The sequence below is a fragment of the Protopterus annectens genome, chromosome 2.part0, assembly GCF_019279795.1.
Source record: "Protopterus annectens isolate FY-2018-M chromosome 2.part0, PAN1.0, whole genome shotgun sequence".
Lineage (NCBI taxonomy): Eukaryota > Metazoa > Chordata > Ceratodontiformes > Protopteridae > Protopterus > Protopterus annectens.
Genome location: NC_056728.1, coordinates 1,538,467,452 through 1,538,490,912, shown reverse-complemented (window position 1 = coordinate 1,538,490,912; position 23,461 = coordinate 1,538,467,452).

The following is a 23,461-nucleotide window of genomic DNA, read 5'->3' as shown; positions in this document are numbered from 1 at the left end:
AGAATGCAGGACATTTTACACATATAGCTAGATACACTATCATTTTTGTATTGCAGTTCCCTTTACAAAACCAAACTCTACTATTCATACCATTTTGTAAATATATACTGTCTTCCTTAATGATATAAGGACACTGCTTACAATTGCCAATTTTAATTAAAAATTTAGGCACTTCCATTTGTTCAAATGTTCTTTTAAAATTCTTACCAATCCTATAGGAAAAAAACAGGTTCACATCCCATCACATCATACAACTCTTTATTTGTTTTAAGCATACTCCAATTAGCCTTTATAATGTCTGTGAAAGTCCCTGTAAAACCATTAAATTCGGTTACACATCCCTTTTGAAATTTTCTATCCTCCTTAACTTTAACTATCTCACCCATAGGTTTTCCTAAAAGAGGTTTATATCTAATACCCCACCCTCTATATACTTAATTCAGAACCCCTTGTACCATCTCTCGTGAATAGCCCCTCTCCATAAACATCTCACCCAGGAAATTTAATTCCCTTTCTAATTCTTTTTTATCTGAGGTCATCCTTGCAATACATACTGCTTGCCCCTTTACAAGACTTTTTTTTCTGGAACATGGGGTGATGACTAGTGTAATGCAAAAAACTATTACACCAAGTGTCTTTTCTATAAATTCTGGACTTAAACCCTTCTTTACTTTGAAAAATAGTGGTGCCAAGATAGTTTATACTTGATTTATCCCAAACATAGGTGAATTTGAAATAAGTGGTGCAGTCATTTAAATATTGCATAAAGGAGTCTACTGTCTCTTTACTCCCTTCCTTTAGAACAAATATATTGTCCAAAAGTCTCATATATAGACGTATATTGTTACTATATGGACTGTTAAATACATGACAGCACTCCCATTCCAACATTACCAGGTTAGCATATATGGGAGCACAAGCTGCCCCCATAGCCACCCCACTAATTTGCTGGTAATATTCACCTTGAAAACTGATATGGTTCTGAAACTGTTATAATTATAATCAAGCACCACTTCCATCAGTTCAAGAACTAATTGAATTTGATCTTCAGACATTGTGGAGTACTTATATATGCTCTCACTAAAAAACTGATGTCCCTCCTGTCTAGGAATACTAGTAAATAAATCCCTTACATCTATAGTGAGAAAACTTAAATTTTCCTTCCAAACCTCATGCGTTAATTTACTTAAAAAATCCCATGAATCTTTGATTAAATGATCCATTTTATATAAGATCTCCTTTGTCCAAAAATCAACAAATACTGCCAAAGGGTGAGTTTTAGAATTTCTAGCAGAAACAATAGGTCTAAAATGGGGATTGCTAACACACTTATGTACGTTGGGTACCCCAAAAATATTCGGGATAAGAAAATAGGTTGCTTCAAAAAATAAGTTCTACCATCAATTCTGTTTTCTAACAAGTATTCCTTTAATAACAAATCAATTCTACCATAAGCTATCATAATTTCATTTTTAGAGACTGGGGAATAGGTGTTAGTATCAAGCAAAATATTAGTTATAACATTGTTATACTCTTCTGTACCATAAAGCACAATTCCACCCCCTTTATCTGGCTTCATAACATGCAAGCCAGTTTTACTCTTTAAATCATTAAGCAACATTTTTTCCATTTTATTTAGATTAGAAGGCTCCATATTATTCCTATTATTATTATATGCTTCATAGATTTCTTCCGTAACATATTTCTCAAACGTCATAAGGACTGGGTGGAGAGGTGGATTAGTTGTGCTTTTTCTGTATAAACCTTTATAAACTTTTTCTTCCTCTTCCCCAGAACTTTTATACAACATACCCAAATTCAGCTTCCTAAGATAAAGCTTGAAGTCAACCAAAGTGCTAGCTATATCCCCATAGTTTGTTAATACAAATTTGAATCCTTTGGAAAAAAAGGTTGAAATGTTCCTTTTTAAGAATGAGTGGGGTATAATTAAAAATTTTAAATCCTTTATATTCACATACTATACCATCAAAATCAGCAGCATATGTTATTTGGCTTACTTCCCCACTTTTTTCCAACCCTGATTTTCCCCCGAGACCATGTGTGTATGATGGTATCCCGAATCCGAATTGTATCGGGTTTTGCTGGCCAATCTCTCTGACCTTCTCACTGCTAAAAAATGTTCATTGTGTTCAGGAAAAAGAGTCCAATTCATCTAGTCCCCTAAGTGGGGTGTGAACAAGTATTTCATCCCTTACTTGTTCATTAACCCTTTCATCTGTAGATATACCCCCTCTACCATTTTTATTGTTTTTATTAGTGTTATAACTAACATTCTTATAACGCCCAGGATATACTTTAAATTTGGCATACTGCTGTTTATCTCTGGCAAACTTTTTTTGTTTTCTTAAAAATATAGCATCAATTCTCTTATTAACCCTATGCAAAACTTTCTTATATAGTTGCTCATATTCAACAAATAAAAGATCTTTCAAAATATCGCCATTCAATTTTTCCAATTGATTATTCAAAACAGTTAATGCAATATCATTTTGTTTAATTAATTTGCTAATCATCCCTAACCCACATTCATTAAAAAAGGAATGAAATTCATTAATAATTTCTTTGTTGTATACTATTCCAAAGGGGTATTTAAACATCCTAAGCCCCTGTGGAACCACTTTAAGGTTAAGGCAACACTGCAAATATCTGTTATCAATTTGCAAACATTTCAGTTTAAACAGTTTCTCTTCAAACATAAAAATCATATCCTTCAACGTTGGCACATTATCGTCAACATCAAATGTATTTACATTAACATTGCTACTTCTAATTAGAGCAGAATCAAACTCAAAACTTTTAGTCATAACATCATGAAAAGACAAAGGTTCAAAATTGTTTGGCCTAGAACCGCCAGTGTGCACAGTCTTATCACCATTATTATTTTTGTGATTTACAGTACCTTTAAGACTTTTAAAACACCGACATGTGGTTTGCTCGAACTGCTAATGGTTGCTCCATGACCTGGAGCCAAAATCTCCTTGGTTGAATGCATATGTCCATTGCCCGACCTCACAGCTCATTGTACATTAACGGCAACAGTCTTACCCCCACCATAACTTGAAGACGAAGAACGTGGGGATGACGGCACTTCTACGGCTCGCATACAACCAGGTGAAGCCAAACTTAAATGCATAGCCCCGCCCATCGGTTCCTTTTGGCTAAACAGTTCTAAAAGCCTAGTAAGGTCACCTTTCAAAGCCGAAACTTCCTCCCTGACCTTATGTATCTCATTTTGAGTAGATAAAACATTGTCCATACCAAACAATACATCTTCTTCAATTAATGTGGAATCTTCAGATTTGTTCTCCATAACCAACCAGTAATGGAAAAAGTAAATCACACGAAACAAATGCACCACACACAGGCAGCAGGACCCCAACCAGAAACACTCAAAACCAAAGAAGTAATTGTAATTGTAGAAACTCAAAAAACAACGTAGAGCAGAGGTCCAAACCCACAGATGGTAGCAAAATACTTTATTTACAGGCAGGATAAGCACTTTCGTCTTGTATGCAAGACTTCATCAGATGCCTCCATATTACATTTCTAACTATTTATACCTTTTTCCATTGAATCTAATTAAAATTTAAAGACACAAAATAACATATACCAAAATTCATACACAGCCAATGGCATGGTCTATATAATGTACTTAAAACACTTAAAAATGCTTTAAAATACCCTTCCATAACAATATGATAAAAAATAATAATACATACAACATACACTTATTAAATTATCTTTCTTGCCCTTACTAATGATTAGAGGTGGGGTTTTCTTTCCATCTAGACAAGTTGCCAAAATACAGGTAACACGTACACTCTCGTAACCAGTGGAGGGAATGTAAATTGACAAGGCACCCCTTTAACCAATTGTTGTTTGAGATCCTTGGCCCATAAACACTGCAGTTTCATCCATAGCAATCATGTTTGAGAGTTGGTATTTAGAAAAGTCAATGCCATCAAAAAGGACTTGAACACAAGTGTATGTTTAATAACTTCAGTATCTTCCAGCTTGAACAGTGTTGTTGATCTTCTTAGAGACAGTTCATATCGCTGAAGGAAGCCATCCAGCCAATGTTGTGATGCTTTGAATTCTTCTGTGGATATTTCTAACTGTGGTGCTATTGCAAGGGCAAATGCTTGAATATCAGCCCTGCGCACAACCAAAGCCTTTGCTCTCCTGTTAGCAATCCACTCACAGACAATGTCTTCAAGCTCAGGATATAATGGTTGCCAACCTGATCAACACTTACACTTCTTAGCATTTCCCTCGTTGGCCTGTTGACTGAGGTTAACATATGCTGCTTGCCATTTTCAGACCATTAGGAGATCTAACTTCTTCTCTTTACAGAAAGCCGTCAGGTTCTTTCCATGGGAGTCCTCCACTATTCCTTTCTTGTACTCGATGGAATAGCTCTTTCTTTTTGCACTTATCTTGTCGGGGGGGGGTTAATTGAAGACTTACGTGACTGGAGTGGCAAAACAAAATGGCGCCAGTTATGAAGGGAAGACACTACCACAGCTGCTCGTTACCATGAGTGCGTGCTTCCCGTGCGTTGTCTGCACTTTGACCAATCAAAGTACACCTGCGTGGGTTTATGGGCCAAGGATATCAACTGTCAAGTGTGACTGATGATTAGGTTGCAGTACAACTCGGAACTGGGGCTTATTTTAGGTGTAAGGCTTATATCATGATCACCTTGGAAAAACCATGCTAGGCCTTACACCCTGGTTAGGTCTTATTTAGAAAGAAATGTGGTATATATACATTGCTTGTGTGTGTGTGTGTGTGTGTGTGTGTGTGTGTGTGTGTGTGTGTGTGTGTGTGTGTGTGTGTTTGTGTACACACACACACACACACACACACACACACACACACACACACACACACACACACACACACACACACACAAAGTATTTAAAGATTATAACATACATGGGATTTTTACAATAACATTTATGTATAAAATAAGGACTATGTCTGTGCATCAAATCAGATGTGTTATCAGCTGTATCCCACTCCAAATTATTAGGCATTATTATTGATAATGACTTTAAAAATATTGATGTTCACCTAGCACAGACCATGAAAAAAATTCATATTAGACTAGGTTGTCTATACAGAATTAAGCCTTTCCTTACAAGTACCACAAGACAAGACATAGACTGAACACATCTTCTTTCTTTTTCCCCCATCTTTACAAACCTAAGTAAGACAAATCTAACAAAACTGGAGACCGGTTACAATAAAATTGCAAGTTTTGCCACCAACTCTTCACACTGAGCATATCACTGCTTTGCCTTACAGCAACTGCATTGGCTTGAATTACCCCACCAACTAACATACATTCAACTCTCCTTTGCACATCAACTCATATACCAACCTGATAAAATTCCTGCCCTTCATCTCATGTTTCATTCCTTCAATAATAATAATAATAATAAGAACCTCTGATCCTCCTCCATATCTCTCCTATATGTTACTAAATCCCTCAATAGAGCTGGCGACTCTCTATTCACACTATAGTGCTAAAAAATGGAATTCCATCACTCAGACCATTTTAACTATGCCCCACACTTCTCATTGGACTGAATCTGTTCATGCTCTAGTCCTGGCTAACAACTTCTTCAGACTCTTTACCTTTCTTCCTTACTTTGCCCACTATCTCAACTTCCTTTTTACTTTTTCCTCCCTCTGTATACCCTGAATCTTCCTCATTGATCCTTCTTCCCTCCTTCTCACTCCCTTCTATTTCCTTCTATTTCTTTAGCTTTCTTCCCTTCTATTGTCACTGTCACCTCTATCCCCCTATCTCTTCTCACTTCCATTTATCCTACTTCTCTGCCTACTTTTTATCCCCTCTGCCTGGTCCCCTTTCCTATTTATCCTACTTCTCTGCCTACTTTTTATCCCCTCTGCCTTGTCCCCTTTCCTATTTATCCTACTTCTCTGCCTACTTTTTATCCCCTCTGCCTTGTCCCCTTTCCTATTTATCCTACTTCTCTGCCTACTTTTTCTCCCCTCTGCCTTGTCCCCTTTCCTATTTATCCTACTTCTCTGCTTACTTTTTATCCCGTCTAGCTCGTCCCTCTTTCCCAGAACCCTCTATGTCACATACAGTAGACTTAAGTTATTCTTCTACTTCATAAATACAGTTGACTTATCATTTACATGCAGAACTAAACTATACAGCTATATACTTCTTTCCTCCGACCCCACATTTTACACCTTCAGCATCTGACTACTATATGTCACAAAAACAAATATTTGTATAAAAACAGTTCCTTAGTTTTGTACTATAATTTGTGTTTCTTGTGAATACTCATCTGTTAGTGTCTTTCTTGCATTGGGATTCTTTGTAAAACCTTCGAAATATTGTTCTCTGTTAAATTTTTGTCTTTGTAAAATTCTCTGAAGATTGTATATCTTCCAAATGTTCTTTGTAACAATTAATGTACATTTTCAGGAGATTTTCTCCCCGAGCCTCCCCTGAAAATGGGCTATCACCCAGTCAGACTACCCCAGTAAACAAAAGTAAATAAATCTGTGTTTACAATTGAGTTCAGCATGCATTTTTAATATTTACAAGAGAAAGTGAATATGAGAAATGTTAAGAGGAATATTTGGTGAAAATAAATCTTTGTTCTGCAATTAACACTTTTATATATTTTTTGTATGAGAAGCCCAGGTCTTTTGGATAATAAATCTGATATGATTTTAATTTGTGTGTACTTTTTTTATTTATTTGGCTGCTAACATGATGGAAATGGAAGTTTTTGTTTTTTAGATTCATATCATTTCGTTTCTTTTATGCCTGCTGCTATGGTTTCATAAAAGCTGTAAGCATAACAGTGATCAAAATATTATCAATAAACACTTGTCTGAAACCAGCATTTCATGTAGGAGTCAAGCCCCCCTTAGTGCCACATATGCCACATATGGAAGATGTCAATGTCTGCGCAGTCACAAAGACATGGTTCAAGGCCAGAGAGAGTACCCAGGCCATGTATGGCTATAGTGCCTTCCACACATTCAGACCTCAATACCAAAGGCAGAGGTGTATCCATCTTCATTAAAGACAAATAAACCCCAAGAGTGGTCAACCAGTACAACTCCCTAAAGCTACTCCAAGTCCAACTGGTAAACCCTCCTTCCATATCAGTGTTAGCTATAGGTCCCCCACCATGAACCACGAGAACCACTCTGCCTACCTGGACCTACTTGAGTCACTCACTATACAACTAAACACCTTAGTCATGGGTGATTTCAACTATCCTTCTGTCGATTGAGTCATATATATATATATATATATATATATATATATATATATATATATATATATATATATATATATATATATGAGCACAAACACACTCGAATTAAGGTTCCTGGACTTTGTTAGTACAAATGCTCTGGAGCAGATAGTCTGCATCCCCACAAGGGGCGTGAATGTCTTAGACTTAGTACTCACCAACACAGGAGGTCTCTGCACTAGCCCTGTGTGTTGCCCTCCCTGGTAAGGTCTGATTATAAATCAGTCTTGTTTGAAATAATGATCATACTTGACCCCCCAAGAGCAAAAAAGATGTAAACTTTCTCCAAAGCAAACTATAGCCTCCTAAGTGGTGGCATAAATAGTTTCAAACCCCCTGCTACCACTGTCAGCAATGACTCCTATACTGAGGTGTACACAAGTGCCCTGTATAAACACCTATACAAATTTATAGACTTGGCTGTACTCAAGCAGATAAAAACAAGGTCCTCACAAAAGAACAAGCCACCTTGGGGACATCAAACATAAATAGGTTACACAAGAGGAAGAAACTAATGTCCGGTAACAAGAGGGAACTGACTCAGTAAAGGAAGGACAACCTCCACAGTTGAACAAGCAAAACAGATATCTTGTAAAGTCATCTAAAGCCAGTTATGAAGCTAAATTATCATCCCTAGCTAAGGATAATCACAAGGCATGCTTTAGCTAAGTCAGCAATCTCAAAGGGAAGGCTCAGCTTCATGCCAAATTACCCTGAGAACATTGTCAACCTTCTAGCATACAGATTTGCTGCAAACCTCACCCCCCTGTCCCCATTAGACATACCGCAAAGCATACCTGTCACCAGTCCTGTACCTACTATCTCCAAAGAGCAGGTCATAATCACACGCTCCATGGCCAAAAACACAGCCTCTATGGGACCAGATAACATCTCAGGCTGCCTACTAAATGATCTAAAACAGGACCTAGCGGAACCATTTGGCACGCTCTTCAACCACAGTCTAAGTACTGGCTTTGTCCCAGCAGAGTGGAAAACAGTGACAGTAATTCCCTTGCACAAAAGTGGTCCATAAACCAACCCTGGGAAGTATAGACCATAAGCCTAACCAGACTCATCTGCAAGGCTACGGAGAGAATCATTATGGACATTATCAACAAAGACATAGGTGACCTTCAAATTCTTGAGCCGACCCAAGTTGGCTTTGTTAAGGATAGATCATGCTTATTAAACTTGGTGGACTTCTTCAGGAATGGCACCAAAGCCCTGGATGAAGGCAAAACAGTACATACATACAGCCTGTCTTGACTTAGCCAAGACGTTTGACAAAATTCCCCACTCAGGTATCCTTGAGAAACTTACCCAGCTGGAAATTAATGCTTATATCACTAGATGGGTAGCCAACTGGCTCACTGATAGAATGCAGACAGTCAAATTTGGGGATTCCACCTCTACCAGCAGACCACTTATCAGTGGTGTACCAAAAGGATCTGTGCTGGGCCCCCTACTGTTTGGAATCTATTTTTCAGAAGTCCAGGTGAATAGATGGCCTGTGGCTTACCAAGTTCACTGACGACAGCAAACTGGGTGCAATCATTGAGTCCCCCAATGATACTGACATACTACAAAAAGGGCTTACACAGACAAATGATTGGTGGCAAAGCCATAGACGTAAACTAAATGTAAATAAATGCATTATAATCCCTTTTGGCAAAGGGGAAGCCCCTGCAAATTACAATATTAATAATATACCCCTTAGCTCAAACCCTGTGGTGAGAGATTTTGGAACACGAGTTGGTAGCAACCTTAACTTTGATTACCATGTGTCCACAGTTGTAAGGAAGGCCTTCTGTGTTGCACATCTGATAAGTAAGAGCATCACACCCAGAGCTAAGGATGTTATAACTCCCCTGTACTCATCCCTCATCAGACCACTAATAGAATACAATGCTCCATTTTGTATGTACCTCACTAGACACCTGTAGCAGCTGGAGTGATCTCATAGGGTTCACACCAAGACAAATCAGGGCCTTCAACACATGACCTATATGGACAGACATAAGGCCCTGTCACTGTACTCTGCATCTTATAGGCTGCTGAGAGGTGACTTGTGCCTGGCATACAGAGCAGTCTTGGACTTTGCCCTAATGGAAATGCTGCACATCCGCAAGTCAAATGTGACAAGAGTCACTCACGTCAGGGATCTTAACCTAGCCTGCGACATTAACAGGACATGCTGGAGAGACAGATATGTTTCCCAGAGATTGCTACTCCTCTGGAACAAACTCCCAATTCATGAAAACAGAGCTCCTCAATGGCCCTATTCAAGTGTAACTTAGACAACTGGATGGGAGACTGTAAATCTATTTGTCACTGAGGAAGGCATTATTGCCGAAACTGGTATGACTAAACTCTCTCTTTTTGGGGTGCCACAATAAATAGAATTTACATTCACTCTTTTGGTGCTGGCTTGTTTTTTGGAGACTGTAAAATTACCCTGGGTGTGTCACCTATGTCCCTCTTGGATAAGAGCAGTTGGTGCTGATCATAGACTCACATTGCAAATATAGACCATACAACTTGGCAATAAGGGAACAAGGGTATAACATGGCTAGGTTTATAAAGGACCTAGGGCCAATAGGCTAGTAACCTCCTATGAACCTATGAACTACAAACCACCTGCTACTTACTGTAATAATCACCAAGGTCACCATTATTCAGAGAGAGAAGGCAAATACTTTTTTTTTTTTCGCAAATAGAAGTGTACCCTGCTCATTTCTCCAGTGATTTGATAATGGAAAAATGTATTTGTGAAATGCCTTGCTTGGATTTCTCTGTTTCAAGTACTCCTGTTTTGAAAAATATAAGACTCCACTAGTTACTTATTAAAAGTGCAATGCATAGATAAGAAATAACTGCTTTGTTGTTTGCATGTGTGTTCAGCCAATATTTGTGTGTCATCTTTCTCATTTTCTGCATAAGTAGTAAGCCACTAGAGGTGGAAGTGATACAGATATTACCACATAGAATGCACCTTGTTACCCCAAGAAACATGGTAATATCTTAGCCATGCATGCACTGTTGTGTGCTTTATTGTCCTGACATAGGTCATATATATTTTGTATATACAGAAATCTAAATTTAGTAGTTTAGATAGTAAAAGGAAATACTTTCTATATCTTGACATTAAATTGTTACAGATTGCAGCAGGTTACATACATGTGAGGTACAAGAAGACCCATTTCTGTCCACATTTCAAACACGACTACTGTCACATTCATTATATATATATATATATATATATATATATATATATATATATATATATAATATATATATATATATATATATATATATATCCAGAGAAGTAGATACCTTACAAGCATTATATCAAATTCAAGAACCTGCTCAAACTAGGAGTGTGAATTAGCAAACCTGAATATATTTTCTTACATTTTAAAGAAGTAAAATTTCTTCTAAAAATATTTAACTTGCTCATTTTAGGGTAAGAAATAACAGACAGAAATACTTTCATTCTGCTCTTCCATTCCAAAGTGTGCATTTGCAGTTAATGCTTGGTGATTTCACAGTAAGTGTTTCAAATCAATTTTTAAATTAATTTTAAAGTGACAATGTATCTCTTTGTAATGCAGGGGAATTCATAGATATCAGACTGAAATCTGGACTCCAGATGTTGAAAACTAGTAAACTAAAACAAATTTGTAACTCTGTCAATCAGTAATAATTTTAGACCAAACTGGCAGAACATTTATAACACATACAACACAAACAGAGCAGTACACTCCAGTGGTTTTACAAATGTTTTGTGTTCTACACTTCAGGATGGAACTGGAAATTATGTATTACATGATATATGTACCAGTGAATCATATGCTTAAAATGTGCTTTAAAAATGTTAAGAAATAATCATGTTACGCTCAAATATGGAAACTGCAATAGGAGAAAATATCATAGAGAGAACCCAGAGGGGAAAACTGGTAGTATTTCTACAAGATTTCAGTCTGCAGGACAGCAACCAACTTATGCTGGCCAGAAAAAGCTGTCAGTAAAACCTAATCCAGTTTCAGGACTGAGTTACAAGTGGACTTGTTAGGGGAGTGTACCAGCAGATGTTGTCTACCTGGACTTCAGCAGAACTTTGGACTTGGTCTATATTTAAAAGGCTGCAAAGAAAATTGGAGAGGTTGAAATAAGAGCATACATGAAGAATGGTAGAACACAGAGAGTTGTGGTGTGAAGGACAATGTCAGGAATTAGGAAAGTTACCAACAGAATGTTCCAGAGGACATTCCTTGGTTTAGTGCTCTTCCTTATATTTGCCTTAGACATATTTGATGGATGATAGAACAGGATCAGACTTTTCTCTGATGATATAAAAATAGGTGCAGCAATGAGGGATGGTGGGAAGGGTCCAGCAACATATTTGGAAAGGCTGATCAAGTGGAAAAGTAGAAAAGATGACATCAGAGTAGGAGAATGAACTAGGGGTATTGAACTCCACAGAACTGAGCCATCAGGTGTAGAGTGAGAGTGCAGTGTTGAAAACAAACAATGCAGGAATATAGCCCCAAGTGCAAAGACTCCAGAACCAAAGAAGTAATGTTACCACTCCACAGGGTCCTCATTAGATCACACACTGAGTATTGTGTGAAATTCTATGAGCCATAGAAGGAAAAGATGCTCAATGTCATCTTGATAGAAGCCACCAGAAAGATCCATGGGATTGAGGAGAAAGGATATAAGCACAGACTACAGGCACTAGAGTTCTTCTCTCTGAGACTATGATGGACTGGATCTGGGGGGGATGATATGAGTGCATAAATAATGTCAGTGAAATTGAAAGGGTCATCCTGAAGGAGAAAGGGGTTGAGGCATTTAACGTTAGGGACTAACTAATCCCTCAATCTTCTTCAAAAAGAGGGTTTGAGACCAATAGGATAGATTACTGAAATGGATGTTTAAGAGTGAATCTGCACATACATGCAAGAATGCATGGGACAGGTAGACAAAGGGTAATGGAAAGGTATGGCTGGAGAGGAGGTAGACTGCGATCTGCACTTAGAAGGCAGACTAGGTAGGCTTACTGTCTCCTGTAATCAAGGATATTTAATGTAATATAGAAGGTGTTCATATTGCATAAAAAGGTATTTATATTGCATAAGTATATTTGAATAGCCTCCCAAGGGGAAGCAATATTCTAGCTGACTTGTACTTTTCTAAAAATTTTTTTTGAGTTCCAGAAAGCATGATCTTAATTTTTTGAAGGACACTATTAGTTCCATGTCTGTAAACCTTTTGTTGCTTAACCAAATTTATAATTACCTTATTTCATAAAGGTGGTCAGGAAGATATTATATTTATTTAGAAATTATTTAGAAGACTATCCCATCTCAGCTGATTAGCAAAAACAATGCCGAAAGTGCTACAAAACAAATACTTATACTGTCATTTTTGTAGGTATACAGAATGGGTTTTTAGTTGTCTATGGAATGAAAGCCTCCCTAGCAGATTCCATCTTTACCAGTCTTGTTCATGGAAATGATGTTGGTCCATTATTTCTGTACTTAATTAAAGCCTTTGATATGATTAACTTTGATGTTATCAATATACTGTTCTTCTAAACAAACTCTTGTCTAAAAGTATGTGTGATGGTGTGAGGTATTGCCAGTTATGCCACAAGAAGTAGGGTAGTGGATGTGTAACATATGCCAGCACAGTTAGCTATAAATTTTTAAATAATTATATGTCATTTGTATATCAAACTGATTTGTAAAGGTGCTGCATTGAAAATGTGTTTGAAAAGTTGTGTTAAAAATGTACCAACAGTGGGTCGTGGCTGTATTGTAACTGATTAAATGTATATTTTAAGAGAGGATACTGGAAAAGAAGAGGTTAGTCTTAATCCACCTGACTTTGAAAAATATTATGAAATTAAATTAGTGGGCCCAAGCCGTAAAGATGTTATCTCACATTTTTGAATGAAGCCAGAAACGTGATGTCTGTAAGAAGCATAGTTTGTTAGTCTCTGTAGGAACAGCAGAAATGTTAAAGTTGTTATGCAGCTTCCAGATGCTGCAATAATCTTTAGCAAAGCTCAAGATATGTATTGTAACACAGTGCTAAATCCTGGCAGCTTTTAGCCAAGGGGGTAGCATGTGAATCAGAATGCAGATGACCAGATGCATGTGATGCCATGCTGTAATCTAGGACAAAAGTGATGTTTTAATACAAGATGAGACTGAAGTCTTAGGGCAGTCTGCTTGTGAAACCTGACAAAGAAGGACACCTTACCTACTTCATCTTGCCTTGTGCTAGTAAGTGAACTAGTGAATATTAAGTCTTTAGATCAGTCAGAAAACTATGGTAAGAATAGTTAAGTACTGTTTTTCTATATTCATGTGAATCTATTCATCTGTGTTATTTTAATACTTCCTGTGATTGAAACTCTGGTGTTTATTGTAAATAGATATTCTGTATTTTCATGTTCTTTTATTATTTATTATCATGTAAATATATTTAAACTTTTTATTGGGGCTGGACCTTTAGAGGATATTTTAATCACTGAGAGTACTCATATCCATTTGGTGACTCTGTGGCCACTCCATGAAAGTGAGTATAATTGCTTGGTACAGAAGGCAGTCTGTGGATAAAAGTGACTTGCTCCTGTTGTTTGAGCTCAGTTAAACTGACATTGATCTGCTATGGCAGAAGTAGTACCATGCAATGTATTGTATTTGCTCAAATAATTGTAAAATGATCATCATTGTAACTTATGGCTGTATGTGTGTATGTGAGGGTATTGCAGTATATCTGATATCAACAACATGGACATAATCTGTCACTTTCCATCACAGTCAAACCTCAGCAATGTGCACAATAATTGACTGTCTTTGACAGTCTGGATAGAATACTTGTGGAATCTTCATATCCTTTGCACTTTTGTGTGTTTTTATCCAGATCCCTTATTTTCCTCTAACATTCCAAAGAACTGCTATAGGTGAATTTTAATTTCTTCAATTTGCCTATAGGTAACTGCATAGGTTGACAGACTTTTACAACGAATACATTTGTCACCTCATAGCAAGAGGTTCTCTGGGTTGATTTTCACAAGGGATACCTTTTGTGTTGAGTCAGCTTGCCCCTCCTTTTGTCTGCATGAGTTTTATTCAGGTGCTTTGGTTTTCTTTAACATCCCAAAGACCTACCTTAAGTGAGCTGGCATTTTTCCAATTTGCCTGAAGGCAAATCTTGTAAGATGGCATAGTAGTACAAGGAACAGCATAGTCACAGACATTCAACCATGCTTCCACCAATTTGGAAAGCACATATCTTAATATATAGTGTTGCTTACAATCAGGAACAGAACTGGAGGAAGACATTTAATAGTGAGAAATTACTTAATAAATTTGACGACTGTCCTTGATTTTATTTCAAGGATACAAATAATGTAAAATCTGTGTTGCAGAATACAAATCCACCACAGTAATTTTGATGTAAGTGAAATGAAGGAATGCTGTTGCTATAAATGGTGTAGGTTTATACTCGAAGGCCCTAATATAACAGCTAGTGAACTTGCCAGGGTGATACCGTGTCTTGGAAAATTTAGTTGCATCCTTCTGGTATAGTTTATTTTAGGTGATTTTAGGTATGCCGGAAAAAACTGTATGCCATTTACAAGCCAGAATCTATGAACATTAAATTGCAAAAACAAAACATGATGCAAATGATGCATTATATAAGCTTTCTTTATTTTGCAAAAATGTTAAAACATTTATTTATTCTTTTTCTAAAAAAATATTAAACAGTAGTCTGAGGAGGTGATTGGCAAAATGTTTTACAATTCTCTGAACTTATATGACAAAGTAGATTATATTTAAGTTTTCAGCTAGGGTTCAAGAATTCTCTTTTAGCAGTGTCATGACATTTAGAGATGCAAAGCTTTCGTTTAATTTAATCTGCATTAATTACAGATAGTATAAGATGTCATGTGATGAATGATATGTTTTTTATGGTTGTTCTGTTGTGTTTTATTCATTCTGATCAAGTGCAATGTCTGGTGGATGAAAGTGCTAAATAAAAGCCTCAGGTTTAATCTTGGAAGATGGTAGTTTTTTGGACAATACTTCAGTTGTCAGTAGGTTTCTCATTTCTCCAACTTGCATTTATAAGAAGAAGAATAACATCAGAAACATTTTAGGAAGGCCATTAAACATGCGGTGATCCAATATGAGTATGTTTAAGTGTGGAGTTTGTGGACAATGCAAGTAGATTAGGTGATTCTAAAGCAATATCTGTTGGGTCCACTCCCATTAAGGCAAAGGGGCACTCACTAAATATAAGATTTATGTGGCCATCTATTTTATCTATTTTGCTTATACAGCTTTTTATGCTGGCAAAATTAAAATTAACTTAGAGAATTTATCAATATGCATATGCAGTTAACAACCTGGGTTTAGACTCTACCCTAGCTAAACAGAGGTTGAGTTGTAAAACTTTTAGAAGTTTTTTTTTGTTGAATTTACAAGTAGGACCTATAAAAGATGGCTTGCAAACAAATGGCTATTGTGCAAGTAATTGTTTTGGAAACTCAAACATGCTTCAGGCAGAACACCGGGTATTAGCGATATGCTATCTATAAAAAGTATTTTAAAATTAAATACAATCAGATTTGAGTGTTTTAATAATCAGGAAAATGAATCATGTTGTTTGTCATGTGATTTATTACATCATTTTAGTGGGGATTTACAATATAGTTGTTGGTGTTTTTGAATAAATATAAGGCACATATCTCAAGTACTCTTTCCATCCCCTAACAATGACTACAAATAATACTAATAAGTCTAACAGTCTTAGCATCCTCCAACCCTAAATGTATATAATATGGAAAAATATGGCATGTTTAGCATCTACCCAAACCTAAATATATGTAGCATGGGCAAATCTATCACTCTTAGCATCCCCAAACCTAAATGTATATAACATGGATAAATCTAGCACTCTTAGCATCCCCCAACCTAAATGTATGTAACATAGAAAATCTAGCACTCTTATAATCCCAAAAGACCTAAATGTATGTAACATGGATAAATCTAGCATGCTTAGCATCACCCAAACCTAAATGTATGCAACATGGGTAAATCTAGCACTCTTAGCATCCCTCAAATTTAAATGCATGTAACATGGATAAATCTAGTACTCTTAGCATCTCCCAACCCTAAGTGTATGTAACATGGATAAATCTAGCACTCTTAGCATCCCCCCAATCCTAAATGTATGTAACATGGATAAATATAGCAAGCTTAGTATCCCAAAGCATAAATGTGTATAACATTTGTGATAAACTGAGGGGCTGCCAGCCCAGCTAGATAGAATTTTGTAAATAATTCTGTCATTGTAAATATTAATATGATCCACAGGCTTGTTTGACAAATGTAATAAAACTGTGTTATGTGCTGAACTTCAAAAATGTAACCACGGTGCACCCTGCTGGAAGAAAGCTGATAAGTAAAGAATTGTGTGTGATCTCAAGCTCAGAGATAGGATGTCTGCAGCTGGAAATTCTTTCTATTGTCCTAAGACAGAGATAATTACTAGGTTTCACATGTAAATTGTCTTTTATTGCTGTGGCTTCCTGGCAGGTGCAGATCACAAAGAATGTTACATTTTGAGTTCTGTTACCCTGGGAACTAAATCAGAAGAGACAAGAATGATGTAATCTGAAATGACTCAGCAGTAATGTGTATTATCAGTTTAAGGACTATCTCAGAAAGAAAGAAGATCATTTTGTATTTGTCTTCAGACCTGTTAACAGCTCACCAACATTGTGCCTTGCTCTGTAAGTAAAGTTATGTATTACATAGTTTCTCTTAGAAACAGATAGGAATATAGCCAGATTAGTGTAGATGTTTTCTATATTTATGTCAGACTGTCCTACAATGATGTTTTAAAGTATTTCCTGTGATTTCTGAACTCTCTAATGTCATGTTAAATTAATGAGCATTGTCTTGTGTTTTTATTTCTTCTTATTAAATATTTTAAACCTTTTAACTGTGGCTGTTTTATGTAGAGATAATTTAAGCTCATAGAGTACTTGCATGTATTTCGTGATACTGTATAGGCCACTCCTAAATAGACTTCAAGTGTCAGTCACACTTACCAATTGGATAACAGTAACATTGCACAGTAGAATTGGACATCCTTTGGTAATGGCCTTTAGAGTAGCTGATAAGAGTAGTTGGTGTCAGGTGGTACAACCTTATAGTCTGGGCAGAAGAGGGCATAGCTGGAAAACCTGTGCCAGCCTTCCCCAGGAGTGTCTGCATGTTTATATAGGGACTACTTCAAGAAAAGAAAGTGAAACAAATGTTTTGCTATAAATATTTTAACATAAAACGGAATATTATGCCTAAAATAAATAAACCTGGTACTATTCCTTGTGTGAATTGCATATTCTGTAAAGAGATTAATATAGAAATGCACTTTAAAAATCCAGTAAGTCAGGAAATATTTACATTTAGAGCAACAGGAACATGTAATACTTCTAATGTGATATATTTTGCAAATTGTATATACTGCAAAAGTTTCTATATAGGAAAAACGAATAAGAAACTTAAAGAGAGGATTAGTGCTCATCTGTCTGATATTAGAAGAAAGACTGAAACTAATACCCTAGCTAAGCATATTATTGACTGTGGGGATGAGCATACATTTAGATTTAAAATTTTACAGAAAGTATTTATGGGTTTACGTGGAGGTGATTTAGTAAACAAGACTGAATACTTGGAATATAAATGGATAAACTTCTTCAGGGCTGACAAACCTTCTGGTTTGAACTCATGTAATAGTCTAAAACCAGTTTTAAAAATTAAACATTATATTTTGTAATACAAAGTTGTATTTTTAACTAACAATTATGTGTTTTCATTTAAGAGTTTGCATCACATGTTTTAATTATATTTTTATTGGCTCGTGGTTTATATATAAGAGCAGCTTGTTGCTCCCAACCCACATAACCTCTTTTCCTCTCCTCACCTCTGACTCTATTTCATATATGGTTTAGCAGGAACCAATCCATGTGTATATAACTTCTCTAGATTTACAATGCTGACTTTTTATCTCAGAAATTGTTTCTTTAAATGCAGTGTTTTTATTCTGTACTTAATATAACCAAGTTTCAGAAATTCTATATTTAAATTCAATGTTTTTACTAATACTTTTGCACTTTTTGTACCAAAAGCTTTTATTTTAATTTTGTTTGTAATTTGTTTGTTTTTAGAGCTTTTCTCCTCAGGACTCCATTGAAAATGTGTTATTCTTGGCCCAATGGACTATCCTGGTAAACCAACTGCAAATAAACAAATAAATAAATAAATAAATAAATAAATAAATAAATAAATAAATAATGCATTGAAAAAGAGTCTTGTGACTCGAAAGCTGTTTTTATTGTCTTTGTGAAGATATGTGAAGGCTGCCAGCCTAGCCAGATAGAATTTTGTAGATAATTCTGTCATTTGTAAATATTAATATAAGCCACATGCTTGTTCTCTTAAATGTGAAAAGACTGTATTGGATGTTGATCTGCATAACTGTGACAACAGTGCACTCTGCTGTAAGAAATATGATAAGTCAAGTATTTTATGACTGTTTTGATCTCAGGGCTTGGAGCTGTGGTGTCTGAACCAGCGGATTCTTTCTTTTGATTTGAGACTAGAGTTAATTGCTAGAATTTGCATGTATAATGTCTTTTATTGCTGTAGCTTCCTGACCAGGTACAAGATCAAAAGGGCTGCTAAACTGAGTTTCTGTTAGCCTGAGAACCAGAGAAACAATGATGTAATCTGAAATGAGTCAGTAGTACTGTGTTATCAGTTTAAGAACAGAGAGACTCAGAACATTTTGCATTTGTTTTCAGAACTGACAACATCACCAGGACTGCCTTGCTCTATATGTAAGTTTATTTTAGAACTATGTTTGCTCTTAGATATAGCTAGGAAATAGGAAGACAAGACTAGTTGTTTTTCTGTATTGATGTCAGAACTATTCTACTGTATTATTTTAAGCATTTTCCTGTAATCACTTAACTCTTCACTAGCACTGTGTAGTAAGAATTATTGTCTTGCGTTCTTATTTATTATTAAATATTTTTGAACTTTCAGCTGTGGCTGTTTTGTGAAGAGATGATTTAAGGTCTAGAATACATTGCATGTATATAGTGATACTGTACTAAGCCACTCCAATAAGCCTTGCTGTTCAGTTACATTTACCATTTGGATAATATTGCACAGTAATAACTGGACACCCTTTGATAAGGGACTTATTAGTAGCTGATATTAGTGGTTGGTGGCAAGTGGTACTACTGTATAGTCTGGGAAGAAGGGGCATAGCTGGAGAACCTGTGCCAGCCTTTCCCAGGAGTGTCTGTGTGGTTGTATATAAATCATATCTCAAAATGTGTGTGTATGTGTGTGTGTGTGTGTGTGTGTGTGTGTGTGTGTGTGTGTGTGTGTGTGTGTGTGTGTGTGTGTGTGTGTGTGTGTGTGTGTGTGTCAGTTACTTATGCAGGGACATGAAGCACTGGTTGGAAAGAAAGAGTGCTAGGAGTACTTGGCTTGGGAACTTGGCTAAGGACCCCATAATATAGCTGTGACAGTGGGGAGTCTTATTGGGGATTTGGAGAGAAAGGAAGAAACCAGCCCCAGACTGACTGTGATCTCTGTGTGCTCTTAAGGGAAATTGTACTTTACTGTGTGTGTATTTGTTATCCTTCCCAATGTGGACGCCCCATACTGGTGTTAGTGGTGATGATTGAGGCTCCTTGATTGCTGGGCCAGTGCACGGGTGTGACATATTAATTGTTTGGCAGTGGTGGGATATGACACCACATATTAATTGGTTGGCAATTGGCTTGTAGTGGTGTGGATAGTGAATTCCTGTAGGTGGTGTACAGTGATCACTGTAGGTGTTTTTGTACTCTAAATCAGCCACACAGTGAATATTCAGAGTTCAGATCACAATTATTTTATTTCTTTTGTGAGCTTAGTTAGTCAGGGAGAGCAGGTAAGCATGTCAGCAGATGAGTATGGAAAGCTGACAAGGAGCCAGTTGACTGAGATGTGCCAGGCTAAAGGACTGGTGCAGGGAAACCTGACTAAGGCAGACATGACTGCAGCTTTGGTCACAGCTGCAGCAGAAAACAGCAACCAGGAGGATGATCAGACTGGCCGTGGAGATGTACAACACTCAGGGAATGGACAGCTCAACCTTTGTACAGAGGACTTAAAAATCCATCTGGAGCTAAAAAGACTTGAGTTGGAGGCCAGGCATGTGGAAATAGAAGCTGTGGAAAAGGAGCAGCAGAGGCAGCATGAGAAGGAGATGCTGACTCTTCGCCAGAGTCATGGAGGTAATGGGGAAGGGAGTAACTGGACCCCAGAAGCACAAAAGGTCAGTAAATTTCTTCTGTAGTTTATAGAGGGGGATAATTTTGATGGTTTCATTGAAATGTTTGATAGGGTATGTAAACAGTATGATGTTGACCAAAGGCTCTGGGTATGGTTCCTGACCCCCTTACTCCATGGTAAAGCTGTAATTGTGCTGTCTAAATTAACTGATCATGAATGTTTTGATTATACTGCTGTTAAGAACTGTTTGTTAGAATTTTTTAAGCTAACACCTGAAACGTATAGGAAAATGTTTTGTGAGCATTGACGCAAGGCAGATGTAAGTGTGTGTGAATATGTTGCTGAACTGAACACTTATTTTCATAGGTGGGTGAGTGGATGTCAGATCCCCACTTTTGGAGGGATGGCAGACCTTTTGGTGAGGGAACAAGCCCTTAGCACTTTGCCTGAGGACATGAGGATCTGGTTAGCTGATAGACAATGTGCTACTTCAGAGGAGCTAGGGAAGAATTGAGACCTATACCTAGCAAGCAGAGCATCCCTGCTCAGAAAAGGGATCCCAGTACTACTCATGGGTCTAAAGGAACCCATGGTGGGCAGCCCAGACTGCCCCAACAGAATCTGCCAGCCAGTAGCAGGGGAGGTCACTAGTCCAGGTACATGTCCAGGACCTAGGGTTAAATGTTTTGAATGCAACCAGTGGGGCCATGTGGCATACAGATGTCCACGGAGGCAAGGTGGGGAACAAAAGGTGAGGGAGCCAGTAAGTGGGAAAGACAAAATGCCAGTAGTAGGTTGTCTTGGGACAACAAGGGTACCAAACTACCACAAGAGGTTATATCCTATTGTAGTGAATGACAAAGAGGCCATTGCTAAGAGAAACACAGCCTCTGACATAACCATTGTAAAGCCAGCAGTGGTTACAGTGGAGCACTACTTCCCTGGGCAGTCTACTCCAGTCAGAGCTTTAGGAGGGACCCCATTCTAAATACATTTGGCTAGGGTTCACCTTGACTGGGAGGGTGGAAAAGGAAGCCAGCAAGTAGGTGTTTGAGGATATCCCTGCAAATGTCCTGATAGGGAATGATTTTGATAATGCAGTACCATATGCTCATGCAGTTACATGCAGTCAGGCTTGGAGACAAGCATGTTGGTCTGTTAGCCTGGGGGAGACCCAGACAGATTGCATACTTGAAGCCAGGACTGGTGAGGTGGTTACTTCAGGGAGGAAGCTACTCTGTAGCAGAGGGACTGAAAGTGAGCCACAGCTGCTTGTGGGTACTGATGGTCCCTTGGACAGAGTGACTGCAAAGGTTCATAGGTTCATAGGTGTGTACTAGGCTAATGGTCCTGGGGTCTTTACAAGCCTAGCAATGGAATGGCATAGTGCCACCCAACCTTAGTTCCCAGTGCCTCTGTCAAGTTATCCAAGGGGTGAATTTTCTGTTTCCCATCCACTCATCAAGATTTCTCTTGAAGAGGGTCAGCGAGGTGCTCTGCTTGACATGTATGGGAAGTCTATTCCATAGCGTGGGCAGTCTCTGTCCCTCCAGGATGTTCTGTTAATTGTGGTAATGAGGTTGAGGTCTCTGGAGCCTGTGGTGTGGAGGGATTGGGATTTCTTTAGATGTAGCATTTCTAACAGAACTGGGTCCGACATGGTTTTGTAAGTCAAGCAGAGATCACCTCTAAGTAGGCGATATGAGACAGAGAATAGTTGGAGTTGTTTGAGTCTGTCCATATAGGACAAATGTTTAAGGCCTAGGATCCTCTTTTTGAGGTACTTTTGCGGCCTCTCCAGTTGTTACAGGTGTGAATGAACTCTTTCTTCTTGGATACAAAACCCTTAGTAATGTGATGTGCCACATAGAAGGACTTTCTGACCACAGTGGCAATGTGGTGATCAAAAGAGAGGTTGCTGTCAACCTGTGTCCCCAGATCTCTTATAACGCCTTCTGTGTTCAGTGGACTACCATCAATGTGGTAATTCATGGGAACCAGGTTTTTCCCAAAGGGGATGACAACACATTTTTTGGCATTGAGCTTAAGACCATGGTTCTGACACCAGTCGTTGGTCTCAGTGAGGCCATTCTGCAGGATGTCAACATCACTTGGGGAGTTAATAATAGCTCCCAAATTGCAATCATCTGTGAACTTTTTCAGTCAGAGTCCCTTCGTGTTGGCCTAGACTTCAGAGAAGTAGTTACCAAACAGGAGAAGACCCAGGACCGAACTCTGTGGGACACCACTTGTGACTAGTTGGCAATCTGACTTGGAGTCAGCTACTTTCACACTGTGGGTTCTAGCTGTGAGCCAGTTTGCAACCCACCTAATGATATAGGGGTTGATGCCTAGCTTAGTGAGTTTTTCTATGATTTCTGAGTGGAGAATGGTATCAAAAGTCTTGGCCAGATCAAAGTAGGCTGCATGAACCACCTTGCTTTCATCCAGGGTGAGTAGTAGTACCCAGGCTGACAGTGAGGCACCGCTGTCAGAGGATGCCAGACTTCCTGTGGAAGGGGAGCTTGGAAGGGTTACAAAGAGAGATTTGAGACAGGCTTAGCTCTCAGACCCTACATTGCAAGGCCTGAGGCATGTAGGTATTGAGGCACCTGATTCTCAAGGGAAGGGGGAATCTGTATACTAGGACAAAGGGTTACTGTATAGAGTGGACCCCTGAGGGAGGGCTACAAGGTGAGAGGTGTGTGTGTATTAGTTATCCTTCCCAATGTGGATGCCCCTGAC